The following is a 16,562-nucleotide window of genomic DNA, read 5'->3' as shown; positions in this document are numbered from 1 at the left end:
ATCTTTGCATGAAAACAGACAAGATAATATTGTCATCACTGTCTTTTGTTTTAGATATTTATTTTAAAGAATTCAGTCTCTGTGAACCCTCAGATAAGATTTTACCACTTTTTTTAGTTACTGCAAAAGAAACATTTACATCAGTCCAACTTACTGTCAAATACTGCTCCTGGGAGGAGAGGGCAAGAATCCCACAACGCTGTGACACAGATGAAAAGGTTTTAATCATAGTCATAGTTTATGTCTACAAATTCACCAACAGACGGAGATTATGATGCAGCCTTTACCAAAATTTTTACTGAACTATATTTCAATCCTTGAAAGCAGCCATTTCTGGGAATCCAGTTGCTTTGTTCTCCAGCAACTTTTCCTTGCACTTTGCTCTAGGAGTTTTAGTACTGCTAAGAGTTGGAGCCACACTTAGACTACTTTTAATAAAACAAATGTGTTACCATGCTTCACTACAACTTAACACCACAGAGCATGTACTGAACATAAATATCATGTCGTGTTCAAGCCCAGCTAGAAAACACATCAAGAAAATCTCTGTCACATCAGGGAGGCTTTAAACATGAAGCAAGCACAGCCAGGACCAGACACTGATAAACTGGAAGCAACAGGTTCTTTTTTAAAAAAATCTCTTGCATTTTGTTTTGCACACAAAACATACTGACGATAAATCATGAATACTGACAACGTCATTCACTTCACACCAAGCCCTTTTCAGGATTATTTGACAGTTGCCTGGGGTGCAAAAATTTTTGAGAAGTCACGATAGGCACTTTTACAAAGACATATCTAGATCAGCAAAGCACACATGGAGGATGGTTCCTGCATGAATGAGTCAGTTTCCACTGGTTGGCAGAAACTTTCAGTCACTGAGCAAAACTGAAACAATTATTTGAATGTATTCATCTTCACCTCTCTGAGTGGCATATGCATACTAGGAACTTAAATCCTGGCATTTTTTCTGTGTCTGCTGTCCGTGTTCCATGTTCCAAGGAACGTGGAAATAATCTTGAAAAAATTAGTCACTTTGTCTATTTTTGCAAAGCTCGTTCAAAAATCATCAAGTATTTTTCAGTGTGAGTCACTACCCACATCCCTGTTGCAATAATTGGATTACACATTTTCATTAAAATCTCTGACTCTTGTTCCTACTCTTCAGCTAGAAGACGAGCAGAAGCCAGGTTTGAGTTTTATTAGAAGACAATGAAGTTTTCATATGCAATTATGCACTAATTTTGCTTATTTGAAAATACAATAAAATCCAAAACAACTAGCTAATCAAGCGTGGGTTAACCAACCCATGCTCTAGATGACACCATTCAGCCAACTACGGCTGATAAAAGCAAACTGCAAAATAACAAGGCTAACTCCTCTTCCTACTTCCAGGGAGAAGAGCTTTGGCAAACCGTATAACCCAGCACCATTGCCCTTCTGCCGTTCAAGGCTGGGAAAATGAAAGTGGAAAGCGGTACCTGGGGAGAAGCTGGTGTGTTCCCGTGGGCGCTGGCTGCCGCTGGGCTCTCGCTGCCTGCCTGCCTGGGCAGCCCTGCGCCTCCACCGCCTCGTCCGCCTGCTCTGGTCAATGTTTTACCAGGCTGTGAACAACCTGTGTCCCACCCTCCCGGCAAACATCTGTGGGAGAAGGCAGTGCCGGGGCCACGGGGGCAGAGCTAGTGCTGGAAAGGTCGCTCCTCTTCTACCTGCCCTGTTCTCCACAGGAAAAACAAAGCACTCAAGAAAAGGGAAACGTGCTAAGAGGGGGATCTAGGGAAAGCATGTCATGACGGGGAAAAAAAGGTACATGAGTGGTGCTATTAATAGGTAATTTGTGGCAGGTAAGTCATGATAACCTTTCTCTGTACTGTTCTAAGATTGCAGGCAAGCCTAGGCGTGCCTTGCTGAGAGCTGAGAGGGAATGCTTAATTTGTGGGAGTACATAAATTTCCAAGTAAATCTTTGGCATAAGAGAGCAGTCATTCAAATGACAGCTAAACCTCCAAAATCATAACAAAAAGACCTGAGCTGCATGATGAAATAATGCAAAGGGAGCCTGAACACGAAGACGGGGAAGAAGCAGCCAAGGCGATCTGCAACACCTTGCTCTACTCCCGTGTCTAGGCTTTTTCAGGAGTGCCTCAGAGTTAAAGCTCTACCTGTGCTAAACAGAGGTTGCCTGTTCTCAGGAAGTTAACAATTACAAGCAGAGGGCAGGTGAAATGGGCTGGCAACTGAGCACAGTGCTGATAAGGTGACACTGCTGCTCCCTGAGGAGGAAAGGGTAGCTGCTGAACTTGGGAAGCACCCAGAGGCTGGGACTCAACATGGAGTGGCTGCTTCCCACATGGGAGATTTATTTTGGACCTGGTACACAGATATTTGCTCATGGAGGAGCAATGGGAAAATCTAGGCTACATTGTATGTTCTGGTTTTGTGATACTGCCTTGTCTGCCACAGGATTTCAATCCTGGTTTGCGGAAGAACAAATAATTTTGTCTAATTTGGATCCCCAGCTTAAACAGTATGTATTTTAATGCACATATTTAGGGAGAAAATCTACACCACAGCTGCTCCAGCTAGACAGATTAGCTGCTAAGACCTGCCACATAGTGTAACAATGACCACTGTGGTGGGGTCCATTTGATGGGGTTGCTGTTGATCTGGATCTTGTATGGCCTTGCACAGGTTTGGGGATGTCCATACCCAGTGATGCTGGGCTGAGGGACACCAGCTGAGTCTGGTCAGGTTGGAGAGGCACACTCTGCCTGCTGGGTACAGTGCTGTGTGTGTATTCACAGGTGGCCAGCAGCACAGCTCCGTGCAGCTCAACATCTTGCATGCACAGGTGACGCTTGCTTCAGCAATGGGCTGTGGCTTGACTCAAGCAGATGTGTCACTGGAATCAGGAGTGCCTTCCCTGAGCCAGGACTCCTCAGGGCCCGGGGCCCAGGGCAAGCCTGCAGGGGCTGATGGATGGCAACTTGCTGCAGCAATACGAGCCCTGTGGCTACAGCCTATACCAGATGCCCAGTGTGCCCAATGCACACAACCCTGCTCAGCTCTCCAAGGTCCATTTGCTCTGGGTGCTTTCAGGTGTGTTGCTCTCTCCTGCCGGTCTGCATTCCCCTCCCCTCCCATTTTGCATGGAAAAGGAGAGGCAGAAGGGGAATGTTTCACACATCTGGTACTGTGCCACCATGGCAGCAGCCTGCTGCTGTGATTGCCTGCTAGGATGGTTCTTTACTGGGAATGGGCAGGATTGCTGGCATGTTTAGAAAAGGCATATGGGCTTCCCTACAGCTGCTAGACACAATCCTGCTGCTGTGGGACAACCTGGAAGTCTGATCAGTACCTTTTGCATAAACCTCATGAATTCCCAACATCAGCTTGTATACCCTCTGGATGAAAATCCCCCACAGCTGCTTTACAGTGTCTGCTCCCAACGTGTGAGGAAAAGTTCGATAATTGTGCAGGGGGGGAGAGAGCCATCTTCTGCCAGCTTCTCAGGCTGTGTCTAAGCCACACCATGTTAACCCCTTGGTGCCTTCCTGCTACCCCAGTAGAAGTAAAAACACCCTGCTATTTCACAGAGCTGCTTGGAGTCTCAGCTGTGGCTATCACCGCTGAGACCCCCGGGCAGAAGGAGGGAGTTTATCTGAAAGAGCTCATCAGGCTTAAGACCCTGCCTAACCAGATTCAGGAAGCAGGAACTTCTTGTGGCAGTCTTGCTCCGCCTGGTAACGAATGCTGCTCCCAGAGAGGTGCACTAGATAGGCAAGGGAGGAGGTTCAGCCAAGCTGTTTCTCTCCTCAGTTTGGATAAGGACCCCATTCAAGATCTCTCAGATTTTCCCTACAAAACCTGGTTGGAAAAGACCATGTTTCCATGAAAAGATTTGCTTTTGCCAGCTTGATGTTTCCTGGTTGCAGTAGCATTTCAGCAGAAGATTCTGGAGGAGAGCTGGCCACACATATTTGTCAGATATAGTTTTTATCACTGCTTTGTTCCATGTCATGGTCTTTGGCAAGGTTGAAAACTGAGGCTGCAGTGGTGAGATTTGGAAGTAAAAGAGCGTCACACTTGTTAGGGAGCCAGCTCAAATTTAGTTTGCCTGGCAGCATAGGCAAGGTTACTGCCTGTTATGGGAAGGTTGTACAAATACTCAATTTTCCACAGTGCTAACACTTCTACAAATCATGTTATCCTGGTACAAGCCTAAGAGAGTCAAATAGTGTGCAGTATTGACAATCTGAGGCCAGAGGACTTCAAAGAAACTCAGTTATCTGTTGTAGCTGCCAGGTGTAGCTATCGCAGAAAAATGATGGCTCTACTACAGCACATCTAAAGTTGTATCATGTCACCCTGGGCAAACAGAGCAGTGGAAAATTTGATGGGTCCTCCCTCTAAATCTGCCCTTGTAGATTAGCTGATATAAAGCAACAGAAACCAAACATTTTTTTTGTTGTTGCACAAGAAATAAAAAACCCCTTCCCTGTATTGCCATCACCTTGAAAAAACTCAGTCTGTTATTCACACATTTTTCTCTCTCAGAGATAAGGTTTCCACAGGCTCAGAGAGAAGTGGATGCTTCTGAGGAGGTCAAGTCTGCCCTGGTGTCATCTGGTCCAAAGTGTGCTGCACCACGCTTTTGCAGATCACTGGGGGTGGACTTCTGATTAATGCATGGCTGACAGAAGGGACTGGGGCCCATGGAAACTTGGCATTTCAGTCTCTTTTCAGCATGCAACCTTTGTCACAGAGCACAGGTTTCAAGGGCAATGTAACACTTGCATATTTACTTACTGCAAACGGAGGAGGTGCCGGGTTGGACAGCCTACAGACTGTAAAGTCAAACATTAATTTAATACAGACACTGTATAACTTCAGACTGGCTTGGAGCAACTAATACATGGGGATATTAAAAGTGAAAAAGCACCTAAAAATCACAAGGCTCTATCAGTGAAACACCAATTTACTTACAAATTGTTAGCAACCTTAACAACACAGAGACCAAACAACTAAACTAAAACATGGGAATCGGGTAACAGAGGGGAAATTTCTGTGAATCTTAAATGGGATTTAATTTTGTTCCAGTTCTCCTTCAACAGATGCATTTGTATTTCATCCTGCAGGGCAACACTTGCTTTGGAAAAGAGCACAGGCAGATCCAGAGGGCCTACTGCGGAGGCTTTGAGAACTTTCCATCCCCAGTAAAGAACCTGCATCTGAGCACATGGGGCTATTAAGAATATGTTTAGACTCATCCCTAAGCAACGTGTCGAAACCACCTCCCCAGGAAATACTGGTACAGCACTGATCTCCTCCGACAGGAGCTACATCCTCTCCTCAGGAGCAGAAGGACTAGCAACTACCTGCTGCTAAAAAACAAGTGAGAGGGGAAAAACAGTCCCTGTGAGCTGTGGAAGATCTTTATCACAGTAAAACAGCAGAGACCTGAAATATGAATTGAGACAGTTCTTTCAACAGTGGCCTGAATGCAGCACACATGAGGACACCTCTCCAGCTGTGGGTTTGACTGGGTGTCTGGGCTCTTGGAAATCCTACGTGGACATGCCAGCAGTTCAAGATCTACAGTCCTGCCATACCTACTCATCCTTTTGGTCCATAATATAGTATCTTGTGCTGAGCTTTCAGAGCAAAATGCCCTGTAGATATTCATCTATTGGAGGATGAGTCCTCAGCACCTGACAAAGCACTCCTCTGGATGATAAAAGAGATGGTAAAGAAACTATGAAACACTGCTGCTAGCTGATCCCAGAGCTGTTTGGCTAGTGGTTTCACTGGATAGGTGTTTCAGTCATCACTATGCCCTTGGAGGGAACAGACCTTGCAAAATACACAAGATATATAAGAAAACTTGCTCGTGATTCATTCCCAAATGTCGATGGGAAAGAACATTTGCAAGCTGTTTCTTTAGCGCTGCTAGCAAAGAATGGGTAACACTGATACAAAGTCATATGTCAGACTAGAAAACACCCTACAAAAAGAGGCTTTTTTTCAAAAACCAACACATCTCACCTTTCTTGTTCACTCCCTTATTTGCAGCTTTTTTTTTTTCAAAAATAGTATTACAAAACATTATCGTCCAAAGCTTTCAGGGAGAATTGCCTATTTTTACTCTATCTTGTTTTGTAAGACCACACTATGCTAGTGATTTGGCAACTTCACACTGCGGACAAATATTTCAAAATATTCCCTTCTTCTGAACACAGAGCTGTTCAACCACTTTTACATGTATTGCTGCATTTCGTGATGCCACCCACAGTCACTCTTAGGAAAGGATCTGGGAAACTTAATGTTTTAAAATCAGAGATGTACATACCCCATGGGTTTTGATTTTAATGCAAAAGTCTCTCAGCTAAGGTGCTTCTGGGATTTGCTGATGGGAAAATTTTGTGTAAACAGGGAGAATCTCAGGCTGAGGCTTTGATGGTGCTGATTTAGTCAGGATCCTCACTGGACAGCTGGGAGGGGTATGTGTGGTCTGGATGCTTTAGCAACGTCCTCATCTTATCCCTGGACCTTTGTATTCACTTGTGGAGACCAGTTGCAGAGGAGAAAATGGACAGGTTGTCAGTGATCTGGGAGGAGATGCCTTCAGGAGCACCTGTGGCACCCGGACTACTTGGCAGGCACACCTGCCCTGGCAGCCATTAGGATGGCACTGGGTGCAGGTAGCAGTGTCTGTAGGGCATTGGTGTGTAGGGACCATGACATTAATTTATTTATTATCTATTATCTATCCTTATGTCAAGATCTATTAGGTTTTAAAATGCTTTGTGAGAGCTGACTGGACATGTGGAGCTCTAAAAAGTGAGAATTTTTAATAAAAGAGAATACACGTGTTGCTAACAATACATTAATTCTACTTTCTTGGGCGCTAACATTGGAACTGAAACTAGTCTGTAGCCATTTTGGTGTTGAGCATTCTTCTTACAATGTCCTTAGCACCTTATGTTAAATTTGGGCAAATATTTGCTCTCAAATTCAGTTCCCAACATTTGATGACAAGAAACACCTTCATTAGACTCTGCAAGTGCAGCTAGTTGGCTTGAATGAACCCCAGGAGACAAGTAATGTTTCTAATTTAAAATAACACTTAAGAAGATAGTACATACAGAGATTTTATAGCTAAATGGAAAAGAATGGGTCTGAATCAGCCTTTCCAGAACATACTGCCAAGATGATGAATGAAATATTTTTATTCTCATTTGCTTTACTCAAAATCTCAGGAGATATTGATACAGATCTCTGTGAAGCCAGTTCCTGAGGACTGTACTTATGTATTTGGAAGCTATTATGTACTTAATTATCTCCATGCAGCCCAAAAGTTCCCAAAGCTTCAGTACAGAGATGCCTTTCACAGTATACCCACCTCATCATCAAATTCAAGGCACAAGAAAAAACATTTGTAGATGAGTGGGATGAAGATCTGAAGGTTGAACACACAGTGGACCTCCTGCTTTGTGGTTTTCCTATCCTCTGCCTGTAAGAGGTGTCTGGCTGCCTCTCACTCCTCTCTTTTGGTGGAACCCAGTGAAGAGTTCCTGCCTAGAAATAGCAGAATGGCTAAGCCACAGCTGGAGGTAGATGGGTTACCACAAAAACACGAGTTAGTTGAGGATGCCAAGGACAGAGTGAGTGACTTGAGAATTGTCTGAAAGGAAGTTAAGAGAAAATCATGGAGATAGACATGTTCAGGAGGAACAGGATATTGGGAACCGCTTACAGGGCGAGTGACAGATACAGAGGAAGGTGGGATAGAGTTGGAAGGCATCTTGTGGGTGGAAGAGATAAGAGGAAATCCACAGTTTCTGAAGGGAAAAAAAATAGGATGGGGCAACCCAGCTGCTGGAGTGAAGTAAGTTGTTTTGGAGGAACAGCTGATGAGACATAGTAATGCTTGTGAGAAGGGAGAAAATGAGGGTTGAATTGGAAAGAGGAAGTAGTAAATACAGGATGTACAGACAATGGCTCTGAAGGAGTGCATGTGAGTCAGGCAAAATAATAGCGTACTGGAAGAACATAACCAAAATGACATCTAGTCCCTGGGTGAAGGAAGAATTGGTGGGTAGTGTGCTTTCAAGCCATGCATCTGGCAGCACTGTACTGGGTGCTGGAAGCCACACTGCTCAAAGGCTGAAGAAATGGAGTCCATCTAGAGAGAGAAATGGAAAAGAGTCAGAGGGGACAGTGCAACGGCGCCCGACCACATTAGAACAGGGATATTAGGGACAAAATTCCTTGTCTGGTGGAGCTGGTCTTGGGACAGCTAGAAGGATGCAAACTATTCAAGAGGAAGTGGTGGGAAAACCAAGTGATGAGAGCTAAGAGGTTTAAAGATCAAAAAATAAATGGTCTATGGGCATCTGATCAGTTAGGGGGCATTTTTGTGACCAGGGTGAAGTCTTGCTTCGCTTTCATGAAGTCAAGCAAAGCAGTGAGGCTGAGAAGGCAGAAAGCTAACAGGGACATGGGACATTGAATGACAGTCACTGTGCTGAGAAATGAGAGATCATGGCAGCTGGAGAGAGCCTGAGGTGCAAAATTTTGGGAGGAAAACAATGGGGAGCAGCATGTCTGCAGGTGGTTGGCCGGGGGGAGGAAAGAGAGGTAATGTTGGGTGCAAGCTGCAGGGACTTGAGCTTGTTAACCCTTGTTAACAAACAGTGGTGAAGTGTCAGAAATGGACAGGTACTGTGGCTGCTGCTGCTGCTGCTGCTGCTGGGGATGGGCCTCTGCCAAGGCAGCAGGGAGGACTGGGGAGGGCAGGGCCAGCTGCTGCCAGGGTGAAAGGAGGAGCAGGAACTGGAGGGGTAATGGTTGAGGAAGAAAAATGTAAACCTTTTTCCTGTTTATGATAAAAATACCCTCAAGCAGATTGTCACACTAATAAAAAATATTCATATAAAAGGCGCCTAGGAGAACCAGCAATACCCTCTCTACAATAGCTACATCACATGTGCAAACCAAATATGTTGCTAAACTTGTTTTTTTTCTATGTAAGGACTAAAACCAGATATCATTTCCTCCTATGCACACACAACCAGTAATAGTTTATGCTTGTAGAGTTCCCATCTATTGTATGAAAGCTGGAGAGCTGAGTAACACAATGTTCTGTACCAGAAAACTGCAGCATTTAGCCAGTCTATCAGTTCCCCAGAGTAATTTCATGGTATTTCTATTTTTTAAACCTTCCATTAACACTGAAAGTGGATTTGTTTTTCCATGCAAAGAAATGATTTAAGAGAAAATCTGTAATGACTACTCTGGCAAGCACATGGATGTATTTTCTGAGCTCAGTGGCAAATTGATCTTCAATCTGGCTGTCCTGAGGCAAGCAGCATGGCTAGTGAGAAAATCATGATTCAAGCTCCCAAGATACAAAATTAATCTTGCTCCTACTTAAGATTTTAGAATTTAAAAACCTTTCACCAGATTATGCAAAATTCACTTTATAGCATTTCATCTTAGGCAGACACTGTATTTTTGAGCTCTGTTCACTACTATGAAATCAGGAGCTGTTCTACACATGTATTTCAGTGAAAAAAGTGCTATCTACTTATAGGCACAGTCACAGATATTTGTGGTTGGCTGGGTCTCAGTCCAGCTGCCGGCTGCAATTCAGATTTGATACTTGGACTCAGTGTCTATCAAAACTGGAATTACACGTTGTACTCTCACTAATCTTTGCACAAGATGGAGGGATTCTCAGGACCAGCTTGTTCGTGCAAGTATTCTGCTTAGAACAAAACTTCTCAGAGGACAACTAGGGCCAGATCTTATAATCCTAGAATTATAGAATCACAGAACAATTTGGGTTGGAAGGGACCTTCAAAGCACACCTAGTCCAGCGCCTTCAACGAACAGATACATCAACTTGATCAGGTTGGTCAGGCCCCTGTCCAACCTGAACTTGAACACTTGCAGGGATGAACCATCTAACATCTCTCTGGGCAAGATGTTCCAGAATTTTACCACCATCATCATAAAAAATTTCTTCTTTATACCTAGTCAGCATTTACCCTCTTACTTTAAAACCATTACCCTTATCCTATTGCAACAGACCCTGCTAAAAATCTGTCCCTATCTTTCTCCCTTTAGCTACTGGAATGTGCTATAAGATCTCCCCAGAGCCTTCTCTTCTCGTGGGGGAACAACCTGAACTGTCAGATTTTCCTCACAGAAGAGGTGATCCAGCCCTCTGATCATCTTCATGGCCCTCTTCTGGACTTGCTCCAACAGGTCAATGTTCTTCCTATGCTGAGACCTCCAGAGCTGGATGCAGAACTCCAGGTGTGGTTTCACGGGAGTGGAGCAGAGAGGGAGCATCACCTCCCTTGGCCTATTGGTCACATTTCTCTTGATGCAGCCCAGGCTGTGGTTGGCTCACTGGTCTTTGAGAGGACATTGCCAGTTCATGTCCAGCCTCTCATTCACCAGCACCCCCAAGTCCTTCTCCACAGAGCCATTCTCAATTCCTTCATCCCCCATCCTGTCTTGAATACCAGGGGCTTCCCTGACCCAGGTGCAGCACTTGCACTTAGCCTTGTTGCTCCTCATGAGGTTCCCATGCGCCCACTTCTTGAGCTTGTCCTGGTCCCTCGGGATAGCATCCCATCCCTCAGGCATAAGAACTGCATGACTCAGCTTGGCACTGTCTGCAAATTGGCTGAGGGTGCACTCCTTGGCTTTTTGCTTCAAAACGGTCCCCTAAGCAGGGAGGATTTAAACACCTGAAATTATTTAATTTGATTCAGCCCAACTCCATTTATTCCACAAGGATATTGAAGGGCACTGAAGTTTTGCCTCTGTTGTGGACTTCTAGCCGGGTCATTTTTCTGGTACTGCACATCAGTCACAAAAAGCTACATTTTTTGCTGTTTTTTAAACAACAGAGTAATGTATGAAAATAGTCATCCAGAAATAACATAGAGAGTACTAAATGGACGTCACAGACCACTGTGAAAGGAGATGACAAACTGTATTTTAATGATTACCAAGACTCTAAGCATCACCAGATTATGAGAAAGGTCATAAAAGATGCCTTAGTAAAGTTTGCTAGGCACAGTCTAAGAGCCACTCGATTTATCACCATCAAAATACCAAATTCTAAACCCAAACTGTTAGTGTCCCATCTCCAAGTGTGAGAATAGTGCTGCAAACCTGTTAGCAGGATTTTTCCATGATTGATTGTGCTTTCCTTTTTTTTTTTTTTTGCAATTTATCACCTGAATCTAGACTGAAACTTGATTGGTAGTTTGGAATAATCCTGAAGTATTCTGCAGTGATATTCAGTATTTCATGTTACAGCTACGTACTTGTGGGCTTTCAAATCCTCTTAATGGTGTACATTCCCTTAGCCTTTCCCTTGAAGGAATCCCAGTTCACTTGTTTTTCACGTGGTGCTTTCATCTCCTTTCATATACAGTCAGCTCTGAAGGAGAACACTGAAATGATTAAAGTCAGAAATTAAAAAATAATACTTCGTTTCACTATGGTTACTGTGACCATTTTGAGTGATAGCATAGCCATTTATCTGATCTCACACATTAGTCAGATACTGGTTAAAAATGTAGGGATGGGAAACTGAGTATCTTGGCCACTTCTGAAGACTTTCTTCTTACTAAAGGACAATACTATCTCCAGACAAAGCGTACCACCAGCAGGCACCATTCATCATAGGACAAGTCAGAATGCTCTCATCCATTTAATTATTACAATTGAAAGAGGCTCCAGATCATGAAAAGTGTTTCCACACCATTTCACCCATTGCTTGGGCTGGCAGTGCGAACACAAGACTGCTCAAAAGTGAAGAACTGCAGAGCACGAGAGCAGGTCAAACACAACAAGGAGCAATGTCTCTGCTGTGTTTTGTTTGGGGCCAGCCAAGGCTGCTCAAAATTTCCTATTTGCCACTTATACTTGCTTCATTAGAAGTAATAAATGATCCTGCTAGACACTGGGTCTGTTTGAGCCAAGGCAAGAACTGCCATTGCAGCATCTTTCGCAGAGATATGGCACATAGCCAGAGTGAGCCTGCCCTCTCAGCTGGCATCACCTCTGACCAGCCTCACTCCTTTCTGCATGCTCACTTCTAGGCTGGGGCACTGGTTCAAGAGCTGGACCTGAGAGCCTGCCACCAGGCAGATCTCCTGTGATCCTCCCTCCACCCTCGCATTCACTCCCAGCATGGCCAGAAGGATGCTGGGAGAGCAGCCAGAGCTGGGGAGTGCCTGCCACCCCGCCTGGGCTGAGGTGTAACCCCAACACATCCAGGGGAAAGGTAAGGTGTTTCTTCACGAGAGGCCTCTCTCAGGAACGAAGGCGACGGCGTGTTGGAACACCGTCACTCCTAGATACAAACAAGTGAGGGCAACTCAGCCAATCTAAACAAACAAATAGAAGCACAGAGGGAGGAAAAATTGCACCTTTTGGGTTTGCTGCTATTCTTCATGTGCACATTTGACACTTAGATGTTATTACAATGGATGCCACGGTTCAGTTATTGATTGAGTCCAAGTTACTGAGCCCATTTCTTGTTCTTCACTGATGTCACTTTATTGATAGGTTGAACACAATTTCATTTGCTTGTGGCTAAGTAAATCATCAGTGAAAATCTTTATTTTCTTACAGTGCTAAACCCACTAAAAACATGAACCAGGCAGAGCATCAATGAATATAAGCTTGTGGGATCACACTGTGTATGAGCCTGAAATTCCAGACCATGAATCAGTCTGTGGACTGTGTGGCAGAGCCTGTAGTGATCCTTTGCACAAAAATGGATTAAGACTTGCCAAAACTTCACTCTCATGAGTGTGTTAGTCGATGTTTTGGCTGTTAGCATCTTACTTATTGCACTCTTTTTTAAGGAATGGTAAATAAAATGGTAGTGTGTAGCTCCTTTGGTGTGCAGATCTCCCACCTGTGATGCTGTATCTCTGAGGGAAGAAGCAAAGGAGAGATGGATTTATAACCCCAGAGCTGTACTGAGGAATTGCCACTGTTAAAACCAAGTTCACTCCATCCCTGCACTACTCTTGATGGTGCTGGCTATCAGGAGCTCTGTAAGCTTCTGGACTTCTTCAGCCATTAAAGGTGCTGGTGGGTATTCCAAGGGAATTTATTTCTAGCAAGCAAACAGTCTAACATGTCCCATGCCCTGGATTAACCTCCCTTGAGTGGTGTATGGGATAAGCCAAGGCAGGGAATCCATGTCTGTTTAGTTCTAGAGCTCTGTTCCTTCTATATGATAACTGGAAATGGAGGTAAGGGGGTTGTACCGTCCTAGTTCTGCTAAAATCCCTCTCTTGCCACCTGTAGGCCTATGTGAAGTAGTATATGTGAGGAAGGAAAGAAGATAAATTATGTTCCAGAGAAGGTGAGAGGAATTCTCATGGCCCCACTAGAAACATATTCAGGGCAAACTGATTTCTAGAAACTAAAATTTCTATTGATTTCATTCCAATTGAGTGAAGAAGGGAATGGTGGGACTATGACAGTCACTCAAAAAGGGGTTTCAGCCCTATCATGTTTTGGTGACATTCTTTTAGAAACCTGTGTCTCCAAGATCCTTTTTGCCTTGTGAATAAGATGCTGAAGGAGTATCCAAGATAAATGCCTGCATTTCTAACCTAAAGAAAAAATACCGTGCTCAGTCATGCAAATTCATGTATCAGTCAGAATCCACTGACATCCCTGGGATATCAGATCATGGTTTGACACAATTTCTTTTAATCTAACAAGTCCTCATTCTTTATTAGAACGAATTAGCACAGTTCCACTAGAGTCAAGGTAGTGATACTGCTTCAGAGGGCTTCACAGCAGAGCTTCAAGCAATATCAAGAATAAGTTGCTTTATCCCATCTGAAGCAAAACCTAGAAGTTATATAGCAGTTAATGCACCTCAAATAATGCATATACCATTTATAAAACTTTTATAAAAGCCTGTATTCCAGGCAGTACAGATATATACCTATATCAAAAAAGCCCATGTGAAAACATGCCTTAGCTCCCTGCAGCCACAGAAAAGAAGCTCACATCTTATGATGACATGCATCTGTGCACACATTTGACTCAATTCTCATGATTTTGTGTATATATGTGGGCACAAAAACTGCAGTACCCCTTTTTTAAAAAGTATTTGTAAATAAAAATTATTTATTATATTTTTAAAATTTTAGAATATTTATTTAAATAATTTTTTACAATTACTAAGCCATAGGAATATCAGAGTGGTTTTTTCTTATTTCATAATATATATTGCATGTACTTTGCCACGTCGGCACTCAGATGACAAACCCACAAAACACAGTGGGCCAGAAACAGCTTGTCAGAGTTTCCCCTCCTCACAGCTTCAGAGTTTAAGGCAATGGAATTGCACTCATGTTTTTAACAAAGTGCTTATCTTTGTTGCAGTATAAGAGAGGGGGATAAATAATGGGTTTTTTTCCCTGGTAGTCTGAAGATAAGCAAGTTAATTTAAACTACTGAGTATAATGTTTCTTGCTATATGTTCTCAAGCACAAGGGCAATCCAAGTTTTGCTGTATTGCTGTGATGTGTGTTTTACTTATTTAGAGGACAAAGGAAGAACTTGGGGTCATTTGTTAATCCACAAACTTTTCAAAAGTTATTTTCGTTTCATAGAAGAGAGCACAGAGCTCAGTTCTGAGTCTTCCTATGCATAAAAAGAGGGACAAAGTGGGACAGAAGAGGCAGAGAAGAAGGTCCTCTTGGCTGGGGCAGTCTTGTCAGGCTAGTTTAACAGGGTTAAAAAACCATCCTAGCGTAAATAAATGGGAGCACTACAGCACATGGCTTCACAAAGCATAGCCTGCAACTTACTGGACCCCAGACAAAATACACCATCATGCAATGCTGCTCTGGCCACTGAGCCCTACTCCTATGTCTCCCCATGCATCTGGTAGCTATAGCCATGGTGTAGCTGAGGGAACGACCTGCTTCCCAGAGGTGCTGTGGCACCACTGCTCCCTGCAGTGCTCTCCCCTCCAGCTCAGGCACAGATGGGAAGACAGAGCACCTTGAACTCATCTACACATCAGAAAAGTTGTACACAATTGGCTCACAATTCAAATAAAAATATAAGAACAGTGTTATTATTTCAGACTTTTGGGGCTCTTGTAGCCCAGTAACCTGTCTGCAGCAGTGACCAAAAACCTGATCACAGCAGTGACCCTAGAAGAACAGCAAGAATAGGATGAACATAATTGATCTTTTCTGCAAGTCCTCTCCCCACCTCCAACCATTTTCAGCTCAGGGGGCTCCTCCAGCCTGATCCAGTTTGCCCAATGGTGGACCTCTCTTCCAAGTACTTGCCCAGTCTTCCTTTGAGTGTCTGAAAAAAATTGCTGCAACTGTCATACCCTTTGGTAAAGAGTTTCACAAATCCAGTATTTGCTGCATGAAGAAATATCTCCTTTTATTCTGAAAATGGCTCCTAAATTTTTGTCTAATAGTCACTACCTCTTGCATTGGGAGAGACTGTGAACAGCTCACCCCAAACCACCCACTTCATATCACCCTGGATTTTATAGACCTGAATCAAAGAAACCCCCATAGTGGTCTCCACCTGAGCCTGAGCCTACTCAGCCAGAAGCTGACTATCACATGTGTTTTGGCTGCTTTCTTCCAAGGGATTAGGGAATTTACTAAAATGTTCTTGTTGCCCAGGGTCCCTGCACATCCTTGTGGCAAAACTTCAGGCCTCACTCACTGGTTGGACATTGAGCATGCTGAGCACAACAGCCACACAAAGCTTGGTGTGAGACACTGGTGCCAAATATTTAATTGCCAGAGTGTGAGTGCTGAATTGTTCTCTTCATGGTATTCTGCAAAATACCAAAGATTTTGCCTTACCTGGTATGTTAAACTTGGGATATTAAGGGTAAGATCCCCTCATTACTTTGGTACACTCAGTAGCTTTTAATTATATTTCCTGACATCACGTTTCCCTTCCATCACATCATTCTGCCACATTATAATTTGGTTTATGGCTTACTTTCAGTTAGTTGTAGGTAAGCCAGAAAGCAGACCTTTTTATGGTCATCAACACTGCAAGCACTCATATATTTATTTCTACCTGCAAATGTCTGCATGTGATGCTACTAAGTTTTTCAGTTGCCCTCTGAAAGCCAAAAATTCAGGACGAGCTCAGTCAGAAGACTTTTTAAAAAGCTTGCTTCCTAAGGAATGATTTCTAATGCTCCATGTTTTCATTATTTTAACTTCTCCATAGTAAGTGGGCTATAATCCTGCCTGATCAAGCAGATCTTGTTCAGGCAACGTACCTTCAATTGATTTTACATCCATTCATTGGAATAATTTTCTTTAAAAACTGATTTTATGTCTAGCTAGAACCCAACCAAGTATGTTTAAACTGGGTACCCTGTGTTTACATGTGCACCATATGGCTACCCAATTTACCTCCCATACTGGGACAGGAGGGCATTTTTAATTATTTACAGCAGGGGCAGCTCATAATAATCACATCTGTAAAAAACAGCTTGGCCAGTC

The 16,562-nt window shown here is 43.5% G+C and overlaps 1 protein-coding gene and 1 long non-coding RNA gene across 7 annotated transcripts in view; one reads left to right on the top strand and one right to left on the bottom strand.

Annotated features, from left to right (window-relative positions):
- Positions 1–16,562, bottom strand: part of RBM47 (RNA binding motif protein 47) — a 76,534-nt gene that overhangs the window by 40,279 nt on the left and 19,693 nt on the right. The window contains exon 1 of one of the 5 annotated variants that reach the window (XM_042053263.1): positions 1,482–1,681. The exons of the other annotated variants lie outside the window; for them this stretch is intronic. The gene's annotated coding sequence lies outside the window, so the exon portion shown is untranslated. Of the gene's footprint in view, positions 1–1,481; positions 1,682–16,562 lie in introns of those variants that run through there. 5 annotated transcript variants of the gene reach the window in all.
- On the top strand, positions 1,681–12,212 carry LOC121676559. Of its 2 annotated transcripts, XR_006020505.1 has the most exons (4): positions 1,681–1,844; positions 5,139–5,746; positions 10,132–10,323; positions 12,129–12,212. It is a non-coding gene; the product is annotated as an uncharacterized LOC121676559 (long non-coding RNA). The 2 variants fall into 2 exon arrangements; XR_006020504.1 differs by lacking the exons at positions 10,132–10,323; positions 12,129–12,212 and having other exon boundaries at positions 5,139–6,884.

The sequence above is a fragment of the Corvus kubaryi genome, unplaced genomic scaffold (genome assembly GCF_017639235.1).
Source record: "Corvus kubaryi isolate FWS band 111438036 unplaced genomic scaffold, C.kubaryi_AGA036_p1.0 split1-131, whole genome shotgun sequence".
Lineage (NCBI taxonomy): Eukaryota > Metazoa > Chordata > Aves > Passeriformes > Corvidae > Corvus > Corvus kubaryi.
The sequence above is the reverse complement of the archived record's forward strand: the minus strand, read 5'-3'. Positions and strand labels throughout refer to the sequence as shown.